This window comes from Cupressus sempervirens, chromosome 5 (genome assembly GCF_028749045.1).
Source record: "Cupressus sempervirens isolate cs-2001-9-10 chromosome 5, ASM2874904v1, whole genome shotgun sequence".
Classification (NCBI taxonomy): domain Eukaryota; kingdom Viridiplantae; phylum Streptophyta; class Pinopsida; order Cupressales; family Cupressaceae; genus Cupressus; species Cupressus sempervirens.
In genome coordinates, this window is record NC_143122.1 from 376,559,935 (window position 1) to 376,577,497 (window position 17,563).

Sequence of the window (17,563 nt, forward strand, 5' to 3'; positions counted from 1 at the left end):
GTTTTAACTTCTATTTGATGATGTTATAGTGTGTTTAAGTTATATTCAATAAAGGGTGCATGAAATAAGTTTTAAATTGTTAAAATCTTTAAATTTAAAGGGTTTTTTCAAATTTGCCAATTCATCGCCGATTCATTGTCAATTCACGATTCGATTTGGCCTTGCCGATTCCGATCCGATTCTGATTCTTGTTACTTTTCTTTAAAGCCAAAGAAGAACAATCATCCATGCACCCAATATCAACAAGATGTTTAACATATTCCAATCAAAAAAAAAATCGAAGTTCTATGAATCCTGCCAAGAAGTGTGTTTAATTCTATTATGAGATGCTATGTATTTGGTTCCATATTAAACACATTACTTTGGAAATAGATCTGAAAGGTGATGGTATTCATGTAAAGATCATTAATGATATGTTACCAAATTAATTAGATATTGGGAGGATCAGCTAAGCATCTTCTTCACATTCAACTTGATTTTGTAAGCTCATAGAATAATTCAAATTTGATCATGAACTGTTAGGAAAAAATATTAATTATCAAGAAGACTACAATTTAACTTGTAAGACACTTCATAATGATCACCTCATTTCCAACTGATTTTCAGAAGAAGAAAAATGGAGACAGTGCAAGTGATATGCATGGGTGAAGTCATGTCTATGGGGATCCAAACATCTTGGATGTAACATTCAGTTCAGGAAATTCCTGAAAATGTAAAGTTCGATGGATGATATTGAAACTGCCAACTCGAGCAGGTAGCAATTGTGTAATCACTAGTTTATACTGGTAGCATTTATGCAATCACTAGTTTATGCAGGTGGCTATTGCATAGGTGGCTGTACATGAAGAGGCCATTTAGAAACCACTGCAAAATGTGTTTTTTGTTCCTCTGTAGGTAATGCAACAGTTTCATTTCTGTCAACTGCATAACAATAATTTTGTCACACAACAAGGAGCAATTAGTGTAATGGCAAACACCCACTTCTATTAATAATAATGATAGCCCAAGCTTAGTGCACAAATTAAGGATTCAGGAAGTTTGTACCAAGATTGAGAGTAGCATAACAAAGACATGTAAATGACCATATTAACTAGCGCCTTACACCCCTACTCATTTTCATTGCTCTTCTAAGTAAACCTTACACCTTAGTATTAGAATCACAAGCACATAAGAACCAATTTTGAATCGTGTCTCTAGGAACCTTAAACAAAACATGTATGACTGGAGGCAGGAATTTGTGATGGGTTTCATTGTGATATCATGCACTGGTATGGCAATTGTGGGTGAACAAATCCTATCTGTGTGTGTGTGCAAAGGAGGTGACAATAGAACAAAATGATAAGAAGTCTAATATTTAAATACTGTTAGTAAGCTACAACATCCAACTTGGACAAAGTAAGTGAATCCAATGACAAAATCATAGACATAACATTAATGTTGTCCTACAACAAAAACAGTGATTAGAGGATGGAGAACACTCCAAAAGTGGATTGTTAGAATGATAAAAGGGAGGATATGCAATGACCCACCCAATTCTCACTGCTTACTGTCCTCTCTATACCCAGAATTATAACCAGCAGTTTGTGTACAAGGGTCTACTGGTTTTTTTACTTTGCTGGACAAGGTGCAGTGATTTGCTTGTTCAAAGTTATATAGAGAATGCTAGCTGGTGTGATATTTTCAGAATGCAATCCAAATCAATTGAATGGAACAGACTACTATACTGGTAGTTGAATCATGTTATTTGCTTCAGGAGCAATCTCAGTAAAAACTTAAGATTTATTTACTTAGACAATAATAACAGAATAGATGTCAATACTTTAGATGGCAGCAAGTACTATTGTCTCATCTTCATTGCTACCTGTCCTTGGTGCACCTTGTATGATCCATGGGATCATTACAGTCTCCCCTCCTTGAAATTGCTTGCCCACTAGGAAAATAAGATTTGGGTGTTGAAATTCTTGCTCACTCTCCCATGTCACATCTTCTGTAGGAAGATTTTCCATTTGATGAGCTATTCTTTGAGGACTTTCTTCCTCGACTTATTCTCTCTAATGTCTATTACTTAATTGGGAACTAAAACCAACTTTCTATCTCCATCCAAATGTGAAAGTTATGTAAAGGTGGTGACTTGTTGTCCAAGACCCTTATATGGTGGCTCAAGTCGATAGGTTGCTTCTCCTATTCGCTTGATTACTTTGTAAGGTCCATAGAATTTTAGTTTGAATTTCTCCCTGCCACTTTTTGAGATTGTTAATATGGTTGCAATTAGAGATAAACCAAATCCCCAATCTCAAATTTTAATTACATGTCTTTTGCTAATTTTGGCCACTTCGTAGATTTTTCTTGAGGGATTTATAATTACCTTGACATTTTTGTACCCTTTGTTTGGCCTTAGGCACCTTCCTTTCACCAAACACCATGTCTAAGAATGCCAACACATTGTATCCGTATGCAACTTTGAAGGGTGTCATTCCGCTTAACATGTGGTATGTAGTATTATAGGAATATTCTCCTAAATGGATCCATGTGATCCATGTCTTTTGATGACCTGCAGCATAATTGCACAAGTAAACTTCAGCCCATTTATTTACGATGTTGGTTTGCCTATCTATCTGCAAGTGGTAGCTAGTGCTTAGTGTCAACTCCATACCAAATAAATTAAGTAATTCAGTCCGAAATTCTAAGCAATCTGCTATCTTGACTACTCACAATGTTGTTTGGAAGTCCGTGGTGTTTGAATATCTATTTGAATAATATCTCTACAACTTGGGGTACATTGAATTCGAATGAGATAGCAAAGAAGTGTGCATACTTCTTTAGTCAATTGATGACCACAAAAATACAGTTCTTGTAATGGAGCTTGGGAAGTTTATTGGTTTTTAATACGAGCAAAAACAGGCTTTGAAGGGACCCAAAACCTTGTACAAAACAAGTTTTGGGGGGACTTGAAAGCCACAACTTAAGATATTCAAGACTACCCACTAGAAGAAGCAAGTCAGGAATAGGACAGGGCAAAGCCAAGAAAGGGAGAGAAAGCTAGTGAACTCCCCCAAACAAGAAGAAAAGTTATGTGGCAAAGAAGAACATTGTAGGGCACGATAAAGCAATAATATGATTAAGATAGATAGTTTTGGTTTTGGTTAGTTAGGTAGTGAGGGGATGTGTCGGTTGGTCTCCCTAATCAACCAACTTCTATTAAGAACATTGGAACATAAATGATGTACTTGTTTTTGGTAATCAATAAAAAGAATATTGGTTTCCCTTGCCAATATTCATATGTTTATCATTAGTAGTAAATGTTTATGATGATACTAGTAAAGTTGAATTCATGCTTTAATTCTCTGTCTAGTAACCATTCTACATTTTTCGCGTCGTTGCCTAAGTTTGAGCCTAGAGGTCATATTACAAATGGGATGGAGTGTTAGGCAGACCATTCCTACCACAAGTACAAGTCAAAAATGGTGACGGGGAAGAGGAAGAAGTAACAAGGGAAGATCAAGCAACACAAGACCTGGTGGTAGCCTGAGAAGTTTTTGTCAACTAGTACGTGCAAAGGGAAGCCACAGAGAGAGAGAGAGAGAGAGAGAGAGAGAGAGAGAGAGAGAGAGAGAGAGAGAGAGAGCACAGTACGGAATGAGCTTTCGGTATGAACTCCTTGGACAAATACCTCGATTACTGGCCAAAAGAGAGAGCCAAAGTTCAAAGAGAGCAGAGAAGACAAGTACTCCAACAATTTGCTGAAAAAGTACTTGTGAATTCCAAGAATGAGAAAATCCTAAGAGAACAACAAGACAATAAAAAAATTCATGCCCCTAATCCCAAATAAGGACCCGAGACGAGTATAGGAAGAAGAAACTGAAGGGGAAACTGCCCTACAGGAGATTCTACTTACTAAGGAGTAGGAAGAAAGGCATTGTCGTCTCAGAAGGGCTAGTAATCAAACTCACGTGCCAAAACAAACCAAAGAAAACTTGATTGAAAACACTATAAGGGGCATAGCCAATTTGGCAATTTCGAAAGAATGGGGAAGGCAGGAGGGTGGACAGACCCCGAAACCCCAACACGTGGAGAGCACCGCCCTATCCAAGAACAAAACTCTAGTCACACAGAGGAAGAACTACAAGGAGAAGGAGGCACTCAAAAAGCAATCCTCAAGAGGTAACACTATCCTGATAGGAGGAAACACTGTCCCGGGAGGAACCAGAGCTCAACGAATAATTCTGTCAAGAGGGAATATTGACCCGACATGAGGGATGACTGTCCTGGCAAGAGGGGAAACTATCTCGACAGGACGAAACACTGTCTCGGCAGGAGGGAAAACTATCCCCGCAAGAGGGAATAATAACTTGGCAGGAACTAGTACTCAAGGAATAATCGAGGGAACAATGTCCCATCAAGAGGGAATATTGCCCCGACAAGAGAGAACATTGTCCCAATAGGAGGGCACACTATCCTGGTAGGAGGGGACATTGTCTCGGTTGGAGGGAAAATTGTCCCGATAGGAGGGAACATTGTCCCAATAGGAGGGAAAATTGTCTACTCCACGAAATACAAACATGGAAGCATCACCTAGGGGGTACTCAAATAGTAGGGGGGAAGCAATAACAACAATAATAATACCATGCCCAAGAGCCGAACCCAATATGAGTTGAGGGGATGCCCCATGATGCAATGCAAAAGAAGAGAGAGCCGAAGTTCAAAAAGAGCAGGGAAGACAACAAGTACTCCAACAGTTTGCCGAAAGTACTTGTGAATTCCAAGAACAAGGCAATAAAACAATTCAAGCACCTAATCCGAAATAAGGACCAGCGGCAAGTATAGGAAGAAGAACTGAAGGGGAAACTACCCTATAGCAGAATCTACATACTAGGGAGCAGGAAGAAAGGTGGTGTGGTCTTAAAGGGGCTAGTAATCAAACACACGTGCCAAACCAAACCGAAGAAAAGTTGATTGAAAACACTATAAGGGGTATAGCCAATTTGGCAATTTCAGAAGAAAGGGGAAGGAAGGAGGGTAGATGGACCCCAAAACCCTAGCATGTGGAGAGCGCTGCCCTATCCAAGAACAAAACTCTAGTCACACAGAGGAAGACCTACAAGGACAAGGAGAAGGAGGCACGCAAGAAGCAACCCTTAGGAGGGAACACAGTCCCAACAGGAGGGGCAAGAACCAGTACTCAAGGAATAATCCCGTCAGGTGGGAACACTGTCCCAGCAGGAGGAGAAACTATCCTAGAAAGAGGAAACATTGTCCCAATAGGAGGGAACAATATCTTGACAAGAACTAGTACTCAAGGAATAATCTTGTCAAGAGAGAACATTGTCCCGTCAAGAGGGAATACTGTCTCAAGAAGAGGGAGCACTATCCTAACAAGAGGGCACACTCTCCTAATAGGAGGGAAAATTGTCCGATAGGAGGGAACACTGTCCCGGCGAGAGGGAACACTATCCCGACAAGAGGGAAAATTATCCACTCCACGAAATACAATCATGCAAACATCACTTTGGGGGTACCAGAATAGTAGGGAGGAAGCAATAACAACAGCAATAATAACACGCCCAGGAGTCGAATCCAGTGTGAGTGGAGGGGTCGCCCCATGATACAATGCAAAAGATTGAATGAATGGGGACATTTTGCTCGGGACTGCTAGAATGGGGCAAAGAATGGAGGAATTCTTAGTCAATGGTGCAGACCAAGTAAAAAGGGGTGAACATGCTCGACATTGCAAAACTAGGGAGGGAAATACTAGCCATCACAACAATACAAACTAGGAAACTCACATATCCTGAAGTAGGCACGGAGAAAGAGAGATTTGAAGAAGCCAGGAGGGACATCAAAGATACCATGGCAAAGGAAGGAAAAGTAAGTACCTCTAAACTTCCATCCACTAGGTCTGTACTAGAAACTAACATCATACAGCAAATACTAGAAGCCACCATACCAGTGAGATTGTCGATCTATTGGAAACATTTCCTTAGCTACGAGTGGCATTAACACAAGGAGGAAGCACCAAGCAAGATGGAAAGGAGGAACCAAAAGTAGGAAAGGACACAAACACTTTATTCAGCATAGGGATGGGGAGGACATCCATTGTGGTAGAAACGGAGATAATGGGGTGCAAGTTGATAAATGCTATCGTGGACAGAGGCTCGGGTGTTAATGTCCTCCCTGAGGAAACCTAGAAGGCTCTGGGGAAACCAACCCTTTGGCCACCTACATATCAGCGCGCGGCAAATCAACATAGGATCAAGCCTATAGGGATGTTAATTGGACAAAAAGTTGTGATTGGCACACAGTAGTTCTACCTAGATTTCGTGGTGATTACTCTGCAAAATAAGGGATATGATGCATTATTAGGGAGAGGGTGGTTAGTCACAACAGAGGCAAACCATAACTGGAAGAAAAATACCCTTTCCATCAAAGTAGATGGACAAAAATACTCAATTGACTTAAGGAGCCAGTCTGTAGTTGAAAAACTTGCATTTGATTCAAAGGCGAAGGGCAAAGATGGCTAGGCAGTCGAGCTAGATAAAGAGGGCATATTACGCTTGGGAAATGGCTTAGAAAATTAAACAAGTTCTCTTAATGGCATGTTCCACTGGCAAATGGGGGGATTACGAAGCATTTCAACCAAAATGCAATATGTTGCAAATCTAGGAGAATGCCAGAAAGGAGATGCAGTATGCCATAAGGAGCACAAGAAAAGGATAGTCGAAGTTGAAACAAACGAAGCCATAAAATTTTCTAATAATCTATTAAAAGATGCATTGAAGTCCAAACTAAAAGGTTACAAGGAATGAAATCAAGATGTCCAAACTATAGTTGAACCCAAAAATCAAGGAGCGGGAGGGAGAAGACCAAAAGAGAGACAAAGCATAGGCCGCTAACACCGAACCAACAAGGAAGACAGGTTCGTACAAAGGAGTTTCCCGTACAAAGAAACAAGGACGAAATCCATACGACCCACAGACGCCAGTAGGAAGATAGAGACTTCACAATGTACAAATTCAAGAGGAGGATTTTCATATGCACAATTTTCGTATGCTGTGGAAGGACAGAGTTTGCAATATGCAAAAGGACTTTTTATGTATGACACAAACTGGGGAAATCCATACACAATATTTCGTACGCAGGAGGAAAAAGGGAAAGTTCATACAAAGCCAACCCATACAATGCAACTATGACAGAAAACAGCTCGTAGGATTAGGGACTTTGTGCGAAGATCCATCAACCAAGTCCATGCAGTGAAAGGAGGCATTGGTTGAAGCATCGTACGACAAGAAGAAAACAATGTCAAGGTGGGAATAAGGATGTCGTACGTCATACAAACTATACAACCATGCAAGTGGGTTGTACGAGTCGGCACCAAGATCGTACGAAGGTAGAAGACTGCCCATGGAGGGGGCATTATGTACGTCGTACATACACCAGGAGGCAGAAGCAACAGGGTCATATGCCTGGGTACCAAGTGAAAGTAACAAGTCTGTATGTGTGCGGACATCAAGCGAGAATGGCCACCTGTAACCCTAACCTTTCAAGTTATTGTGTTTAAGTTGTTTGGAAGACGACTTCTTTTTGGGGGGAATAATGTAGGGCATAATAAAGAAACAATATGATTAAAGATAGATAGTTCTGGGTTTGGGTGGTTAGGTAGCAAGGGGATGTGCCGATTGGCCTCTCTAACCAACCGACATTAATTTAAGAACATTGAAACATAAATGATGTCCTTGTTGTTTTTGGTAATCAATAGAAGAATATTGGTTTCCCTCACCAATATTGGTACACTTATCATTGGTAGTAAATGTTTATGTTGATGTTGGTAAAGTTGAATTCATACTTTAATTCTATGTATGTTAACCATTCTACAAACATTACACTGAAAAGCCTGCCTGCAGCCCAAAACTCGAAGAAGGGCTAGAATGAGAGCCAACCCAACCTAACCAAAAATACTTAACATTAGACTTTTGTCTTACCCTTGTAGGAACAAGGGTCATATCAAACGAGGACTGAGGGGATTTAGATTTCTAAATTTTAACTATGACCCAACCCTCCTCCACCCTAGCAGTTGTATTCTACCAAGAAATTGAATTGAGCACACAAGTTCCCCCACCCTAGGAGGGAAGTTCAGTAGTAGGATCCAAGCGAAGAACAACAAAAACTTGTGGAGCAAAACCAAAGGAAACTTGAGAAGCTAAAGGACCCAAGGATGGTCCGACAAAAATCTAAGAAGCAATACAGAAATAGCCAAAGGAGAATGACCATCAACCCACACACGATCACTAGAAGAACTAGGCTTTGAAACTTGTGAAGCAAAATCAGCATAAACTTGAGAAGTCAAAGGACCTGAGGATGATCTAGAAAAAATCTGAAAAGCAGTGCCAACAACAACCAAAGGTGAATGACCATCACCATATCATGAAACCCAACAGCAACAACATAAGCACACTAGCCAAAACCTTATCAGAGGCGAAAGAGCCAACAACACCAAGAACTGTGTCGTCGGTAAATATTGTGTAGCCAACGGGTTGATGTCAATAAAATCTATATTGTAGCCGACGAGTAGATTAGCATGTAGTCGGTAATTATTGTGTGGCCGACATGTAGCCGACGAGCCCTTCAGGAAGGTATATGTACACCATCCAAGATGGTTGTAATCATCATTGTAAGCACTATGTAATATCTTCGGCATATATGCGAATAATAAAAGGAGTACTTTTGTTCTTGTCTTTTGTCTATATGCATTAACAATTTACCCCATACAGTAAACATTTGGCACTGTTGCCCCATGGGCCTGGAACAAAGGCAAAGGAATGAAAACTAATGCCGAATCAGCTGAACAAAAATAAGAATAAGCTAAAAGAAAAAGATGAAATACACACAGCACAAAGTAATTTAATTTTGGCACAACAGGCAAAGTGCAGACGGAGGTTTCAATAGATTGCTGATGGACACCGAAGCACCGAGGAATTGTTGGAAGAGACTCGACAGTGGTTGGATTTGGTGGAAGAAGCAAGGGAGGAATTTCGAAACCTGTATACACCAAGGGAAGAGAATCCAGACGGAAGGGAATTAACTCACAAAGCTCGGAGTGCCGAGGGAGCACAAGCGTGGAGTGAACTCTTCGTCCGCCATACACTTCCAAAACAGACAACTTCGCTTAACGAAGACCCTTCTTCACCAGAGAACGCAGTTGTTGGAAATAAGACGACTGTCCAAAACAGCGCCAGTGTGGGAGTGTAGAGTGTCGGTGTGGGAGTGCAGAGCGCCAGTGTCAGAGTACAGAGCACCGATGTCGAAGTGCAAAATAGCGCCGGTGTTGCAGTGCCGAACAACGCCGATGTCACAGCACTGAATAGCGCCCGTACACAAAATCAAGTAATAATGGCAAGACCAAAGGAGAAGTTGCCAAAGTTTGATGGTGATGGAACGGCCAATCCAATCAGACACTATAAGACATGGGAAACAATTTGGATAGTGAATGGCATAACCGACACAGATAAATGGATCCGACAATTTCCGATAACCCTAAGGGGTGTAGCAATTGATTAGTTTGCCGACGCAGATCCCCAAAAATTAACTACATGGGCGGGAGTTAAAAAGGAGTTTATCACTGAATTTCAATTGTTGCGCGACAACAATGAGATCGTAGCAAAAATATGCAACACAAAGCAAGGGAAAAATGAAACAGTCCATGTATATGCTAGAAAATTAAAAGAATTAATAAATAAAATGGAAAGTAAGCCGGCAGATGGGCTGCAAAAAAGATGGTTCATTGAAGGACTATGCCCGAAGTTAAGGAAGAAAATGAAGATTGTGCCTCAATCATCATACACCAAAGCATACAATCGAGCAATGAATTTAGAGAGTGAGTAGAAAACAAAAAAGAAGAAAAGTAGCTCATCCAACTCAGATGACGTGTCTTCGGAAGAAGATAGCAGTGGTGACGAAAAGGGCAGCAAGAAGGTCCAAACTCTCCAGAAGGATATGCTCTGAATGATGAAGGAATTTAAGAATATACAGAGAGGAAGGGAAACTAGCTATGGTGCACAAAATGTAAGATGGTCACACGAAAGGATCCTATCCGAAGAACCAGTTCTGTGAGATCTGCCAAATTATGGGACATTCCACAAAAAAATGCCCCTTCAATATGAAAACAAGAGGACCTCAACAAGTGCTTCTAACATAAGAGGCTTCCGCATCAGGAGGGAGCGAAAACACCAGCAATGAGGGTGCCACTTCGGGAGGGTACAGAAATAATACAAAAGGGCAAAACAACAATATCAACAATAATAATGGGGGCCGCAGCCGAATTCAGTACGATGCGAACGGCCGCCCAATGGTTCAATGCCGAGCATGCAATTTGTGGGGCCACTTTGCACGAAACTATACATCGACAAACGCACCAAAGTTGTTATGCAGATGGTGCAGTCCTGGAAATCATGAAGATGCCAAGTGCCCAAAATCAGGAGTGAATTTGATCAACATCGGTGCAGACGAAAAATAAGTCTTGGCAATCACCCGTAAGCAAGCAAAACTGTACCCTGATCCGACGGAAGAAAATAAGAGATTGGAAGAAGCGCGAGCGAAAATTGAGAAAGCAACGCAAACAGAGAAATCACAATTGAAGGACACTACCAGTACCTCGACAAGGAACAGGGTTGAGCAAAACATAATAAGGCAGGTGATGCAAATAGAAGTCTCGATCAAATTAAATGACCTCACAATGCCCCAGTTACGAACAGCCATTCTAATTATGACACCGCTCCTGAAAGCAATGGAGGAAACAGGAAGGGACAATAGTGGAACAACGACAGCAAACCCAATGAAACTGGCACTTACGACGGGAAGACATCTGATAGTAGTCGAGATGGGGATTCTGGGAATTGTTCTAACCAACACAATTGTGGACGGAGGGTCAGGCGTGAATGTGTTACCAGAAGATGTATGGAAAAAGTTAGGACAACCTACGCTGTGGCCACCAACATTCCAGTTGCTCACGGCAAACTAGCACAGGATCAAACCATTGGGAACCTTGATGGCGCAACCGATAACTATTGGAACGCAACCATTTTTATTGGATTTTGTGGTCATCCCATTGAAAAGAAAAGGATATGACGCTATTCTAGGACGGAATTGGTTAGTGCAAGCAAAAGTAAAACATGATTGGAAACGAAATACCCTATCAATGGAGCGCGGAGGCAGAAGATTCATAATTGACCTGCACACACAAATGGTAGGTGAGGAGGCAGAGTCGTCAGACTCAAAAGGTGAAGGTGAGAGTGACGATGAAGGAAAGAAGAGAATGGAACCAAATGAAGGAGTATTGAGATTAGAAGGAGGATCAAATGAGGACAACCTAGACTTGGTGAACAGCCTTTTCCACTGGCAAATAGAGGACTACGAACTCTTTTTGAGCTGTAATATGTTAAGGGTCGATGAAAGTGAGAAAGAAAAGGAAAATGAATGCCCGAAGGAATACAGAAAAGCGGAAGAAGGAAAGGCGGTTATAGCTGAAGCTGAGGGGAAGAACATACAGTACAACCCAGAAAAATGAAAGATTCCACCGTCCGGTACACGATGAACGGACCGCGCGAAAAGAAAAGGTTATACCAAACCATGAAATTAGTAGAAAGGTGCCGACAGCAAGGAAAACACATCATACGGTCTGCAGAGGAAACAAAGAGGAAGGGCTTAATAAAAACTTCAGCGGTACAGAGTGTAGGTTCTAAAATCAAAAATACAGTTATTGACAGTAAGGAATGGCAGTTGACAAAATTCATGGTACACAATATGGAAAACCTTAGGAGACTGGCCTTAACACACAGAGAATCCAGTGCAACCACCACGGAGAAGCTTTTCTTCCTAACAAGAAAACGCTCAGAAGAAACCCCCCTCCACCAAGAAGGGGATTGTTATTTTGCCTCCAACCCACACTGGGCAGAGACATGCCCAGTTTTGAGGTAATTTCAACATAGAAGGGTTGTGCTTCTATTATTCCCAAAACTTCATCAAAGCATTACAAGCGCTCTTCCCAAGTTCTGTTATATGTAAGGACATTGTCAAAAACACTCCTAAGAAATGTCTCATCCGCTTGTTGAACATGGTTCATATAAGATTGAGATGTTGTTGGTGAGTTTGTCAAACTAAAAGGCATGACCAAAAATTCATATGAACAAAATGGCATCAAAGAGCAATCTTGTGGATGTCTTACTACCAATCTCTTATTTGGTGAGAGCACCGGCTCAAGTCTATCTTGGAAAAATAGAATACTCCATAAAATTCATCCAACAATTCATCAGTCCTATGTATGGGACACCTAGTTTTATTGTCTTTGAAATGATGCTTGGTAGTCAATAAACGTTCTTAGTGTTGCATCTTTCTTCTTTATTAAAAACTACGAAGTATACAAATGGACTTGACCTCGATATTAACTCTTTGATAGATTTCTCAATCTCTTTGAACTTCTTAGGGTGTTTGTATGGAGCATAGAAACAAGCCTTGAATTCGGCATGAGCTTAGAAAGAGTGACTTAACTTAGGACTTGAGACTAAGAAGAAAAACTTGACAAAACTTGGCACAATGAAAATCCAAGAAATGTACAGATTTTTTAGGATTTAAAATTAGTTTCACGCACTCTTTATTAAATAAACCTTAAAAACACAATCACATCATCCCAAATAGAAGCTAATTTGATAATATGCACGAGTATAAATGCAAATTATAGCTGAAGCAAACAGCAAACTTGGATATATAAATATTTTCAACTGTATACAAAACTCATGGAATATGAAATCCATGACATCAAATGTTCCAAACATATACCAAAACAAAATATACAAGTCTATAACTGGGAGGAGTTTGCATCAAAGGTAGGTCCTCGATGATTCAGCGGTCATAGTCTAACCTGTGACTCATGACATACTAACCAACATCAATTGTGTCCATGTCTACTCATGCTCTATCCTCCTTTGCAATGGCTACAACCTCATTCTCTCTATCTAATAGTCAATCCAATCAAGGTCCTTGTAACTAAAGACATGATCCATAGCCTCAATGATCCCCTCGGATTATGGATTGACCTCCTCTAGAGTGATCTTGGTGAATCATGGTCCAAAACCCATCTATATCTAAAATGAAGGTTGTAATGAACAAAGACAAAATCATTCAACATCTCCACAAACAACCTATTTTGCCTCTTGGAGTGTTGTGCTAAAATAGACTCCAATTGCGCTTCAAGTGATTTTATGTTGTTGTGCAACAACCAATCTATGGGTCATGTCTGCAAATCCCAGTTCCTAGCAAACCTCAAGCTTGTCGAGTCTTGGCTTGTCCTAACCAATCTTGGAACTCTAAAATGGAATGTTGATGATTGGCTTTGCACCTTCTTCTAATTCAATGGTGAATTTGAAACCCCTATTGGGTGGTATGTCTCCAAAAACTAGACTATACTTAATCAAAATGGTTTGTAATTCATCAACCTGATAGTACTTGAGTTTGCTGTTAGTAGCTTTGGATTTTGACCAAATTAGTGCAGCCCAACAAGTTCCATCTTCTTCATTGATATCACTCAAGTTCCATTGGATAGTCTCTTGAAAACCACTTTCTTATATTCTCTTTGAACTTGAATTCCATGGTTTGGAAATTTTGTGAGTACTTAACAATGGACATCATTCATTGGTATCACCGAGTTCTACATCGTAGAAATCATCAATGACCATATGATTGTCAATAGTGACCTTTAACTTTGGAACCTTTGTTGCACAAGATATTTGGCAATCATGTACTACCATTACACTAAAGCCTTTATGTTCAACAGTTTGAAGGCCCTTTCTAGCAACCAAAGCTGAGTCAATAAACTTATGAATCACTCCATTGTCTTTTGTCCTCGCAATACACCAAGAACCTTCAAGGAGTTAAATCTTGGAGGAGCTTCCAAAATGTTGGCAATTATATCCACTATCCCATCTTTAAAAGAGTGTTCTTTTGCCCTTAGTTCTTCTTTTGCCCTTAGTTATTGCCTTCAAGATCTTGTTTGTCACTTTCCTCTATTACATCTTCCTTTAGTACTTCCTTCTGATGAGGTGGTTTTGCTTTATCTTTGTTCCTAGGTGTACAAGACTCCATATCTCAAGCTTTCTTGACAACTCCTTAAAGTGTGCTAGGTTGAGAGATTTGACCCAACCCCTAAGAGGATCCCTTAATTCATCCATAAATAATACAGCCATTCTTCTTTCCGATATATTGGTAACCAACACTGATGTCTTTGGAAGTTTGTAATGAATTCCTCAATTGATCCCTCTTGTTTTAATTGTGCTAATTCCTTAAAATAAAATATAGGATCTTTGTTGTCGAACCTTTCGATTAGTCACTCTATGAACTCTTTGTATGAGTTGAATTGAATGTGATATCCATGGTGACCATATCATGGCACCACCATTCATGAGTCACTCCATCTAGGTGTAGGGCTGCATACTTGATTAGGTCTTTCATTATGAGGTTGAGTTAAAAGTATGTGTCAACCTTTTGTACCCACACATTGTTGTGGTTTTGTCCGAACCATCAACGCATGGTAGGTTAAGTGTTCTTATCTTTCTTCTTAAGTCAAAGTAATGATCTTTTTCTCGAGTAAGTGCTTCATCCTCAAAACTGCAGTCTTCTAGGGGCTCTTCTATTTGCAACCCTCCATTTATCTAATCCTATCAGAGCTTTTTTTTTAGTTCAAATAAAGTAGGTTTGTTGTTCTCTTATTGTTCTACCTTTTAAGGAAAGGTAGGTATCATTGGTCTAGACTTAGGGATATGATATTTTCAAAACATATCATTGCCTCCTTTTTCTTCCCGTTTGTTATGATTGTTTTTTAATCATGGTTCAAGTCAACATTTCTAACAATTGTGTTATTCGTTAATGTGCATTACATTGTTCAACCATGAATTGATTCATTTTAGCATTGAATTCTCTCTTCTCCCCCATGTTCATCTCTTTCTATTTGTTGTTTCTCAACCTTCATAGACTGGAGAAATAACTCACTCTAATACCACTTGTAATGTCCCCTTATGCAATCCCTTAGGGATTTGCCTAGACTCTTATAATTCCAATTGCAATAGTCTACTTTTATCTATAACTTATTCACGGAGAAACTTGTGTAGTTACAATATTCTTATTGAAAATGTCTACTACCTCGTTATTAAAGCAATTGCAAATTAAAGTACATTAACCTATATCCAATACTTAATAAGGTCAATCTAAATATAAAATGAAAGAGTATGTTTCATACTACTTTGGATAGGAAGAATTCTTATCGAATACTTGCACATGTTACGAAAATTGTATTGATCTAGGTATTGATCAATATGTAAGAATAAAGGAGTTGATATAATAAATACCAATCAAATATAAAATTGGTAAAGTTGGATAAGTATTATGAGAAAATTCCACTACAATGTCTCTTTTATGCATAGATTCTGAAATAGCAACATTGAAAATTGGCAAAGTAAAAAGAAACTTCTCTACAAGGTTTAGAATCCATGGGTGGCAAGGAAAATGTGTTGAAATTTAAGATTCCACCACTTGATATAATTCATGCTCCAACTATCACATTAACCAAGGAAATACTTCAAAGTGTTCAAAATTATTGTGACTATCTCATACACACCCAAGGAAAGAGGAAAATCCAATGGCAAAATGGGATAAAACTACTAAATTGTGACCAAGGAAGAAAAGCACAGGAAAATTAAACCATATGTTGATGAAAGAAATCATGTAGATGACAAGTTGGCGCATATAAAAGAAGGTTTCTAAAACAATCCAAGTTTTATCCAAATTTGCCACCTCAGGTCAAGGAGATATGTTAATGAAGACAAATGTCTGAAATAGAATGTTTTCGAGAAAGTTGAAAAAACATGACACGTGTCAATAGGAATGTGTGAATTTATGGAAACTTGTAAGTGGTAAGAAGAAGTCTCTCTGTGAAATAGCAGCACACAGGAGAGTTTAAGGAAACATTTAATGCAGTTGCCCAAATTAACTCATTCCCAACTTGGCAGCTTTGGGGTATTGTCTCTATATAAACAAGGTCATCTGATTTCATTCTCCACATCAAATGTGAAGAAGTTAGTTAAAAGGAAGAGACTTGAGGAGTCGAGGTGAGTTTGGAAGAGAAACTTGAAAGTTCTCTCCAAAAGATCGAAATTATTGATAGTTCGGATGAGAAATGTGAAGCCTTCTCATAGTCTAATGTCTTGTCCCCATTTTAAGATAAAATTTTAATAATAATTAAATAAGATGATATTATTAAATAAATAATGATAAAAAAATCATATATTATAATTAGTATTAATATAGAAAAATAAGAAATGGTAACAAAATTATTATTATGATATATAAAATAAACAATAATATAATCTATATTATAAATAAAATAAGATCTATAAATAAATAAGATTAAATAATAATAAAATTACAATGGATAAATAAATAAATAAAATTGACTACACAAGATAATATTGTAAAAAGTAAATAAGTAAATAAATAATATAATTTAACTAAGTTTGGTCTACTAACATGTTGGGAAACCATGGATTGGGCTAAGAAGTCAGGGCAAAATGTGGGGATGTTGTTGATTGATTATGAAAAGCCTATGATAGGGTTGAGAGGGGATTTATTCTGATGATGATGGAAGCCCTTGGTTTCCTTCAGCCTTTTCTCGCATGGTGGAAATTCCGATGATGGATGCAAATGCAGCAGTTGAAGTTAATGAGGATAGGTCAGACTTCTTTGAACTCTCAAAATCAATTAGGCAGGGTTGCCCCTTAGCCCCTGCTCTCTTTGTTATAGCAGCAGATTCTCTTCATTATTTACTCAGAGACAGTTCTTTGTCTCCCAAGGTTCAATGCTCTAGCCTTCCAAATGGGGAGGGAATCTCCAGTGTCTAATTGATTGATGATACAGCTATTAATTTTGCCCTTGAAGAGGAAAATATGGGTCAGTTAATGAAAAAACTGGAATTATTTTGTGCAGCTTCTAGTAGCAAAATTTCTATCCCTAAATAAATTTATTGGGATGGGAGTTGCACCCCCCACCTTGGTGCTGCAGGTATGGTATTAGTTGGGGGGGTCCTAGCCGTGTTGTGAAATACCTTGAGATACCATTTGTTGTTAATCCAGACATTAATGATATGTGGAACTGGATTAGAGAGAGAATCAGTATTAAGATTAGCAAATGGAATTCCTTCTATTTATCTATGGCTAGGATTGTGTAGGTGTGTCTGAAAATCCTTTCTTCCTACTCAGTGTACTTCTCTTTAGCTTGGCTCTTCAATGTTAACCAATTTGAGTTCCTACGGAAATTACTTGTAATTTTCTATGGTATAATGGGAAAGGAACAAATAAAACTCATGTTGTCGGGTGGGATTGATGCACCAAAAGCAAAGAATATGGAGGGGTAGGTTTGAAGGATCTCAGAATGCAAGGCATAGCCTTGGCAGTTAAATGAATAGCCAAAGCATTTCAGGGCAATGAACCGTGCAAAATTCTTATAAGCACAACTTGAGCAGAGGACACCC

General features: G+C 39.2%; 1 protein-coding gene across 7 annotated transcripts in view; it reads right to left on the reverse strand.

Annotated features, from left to right (window-relative positions):
* The window catches only part of LOC149556332 (uncharacterized), a 136,824-nt gene that overhangs the window by 24,449 nt on the left and 94,812 nt on the right, over positions 1-17,563 (reverse strand). The gene's annotated exons all lie outside the window — the stretch shown is intronic.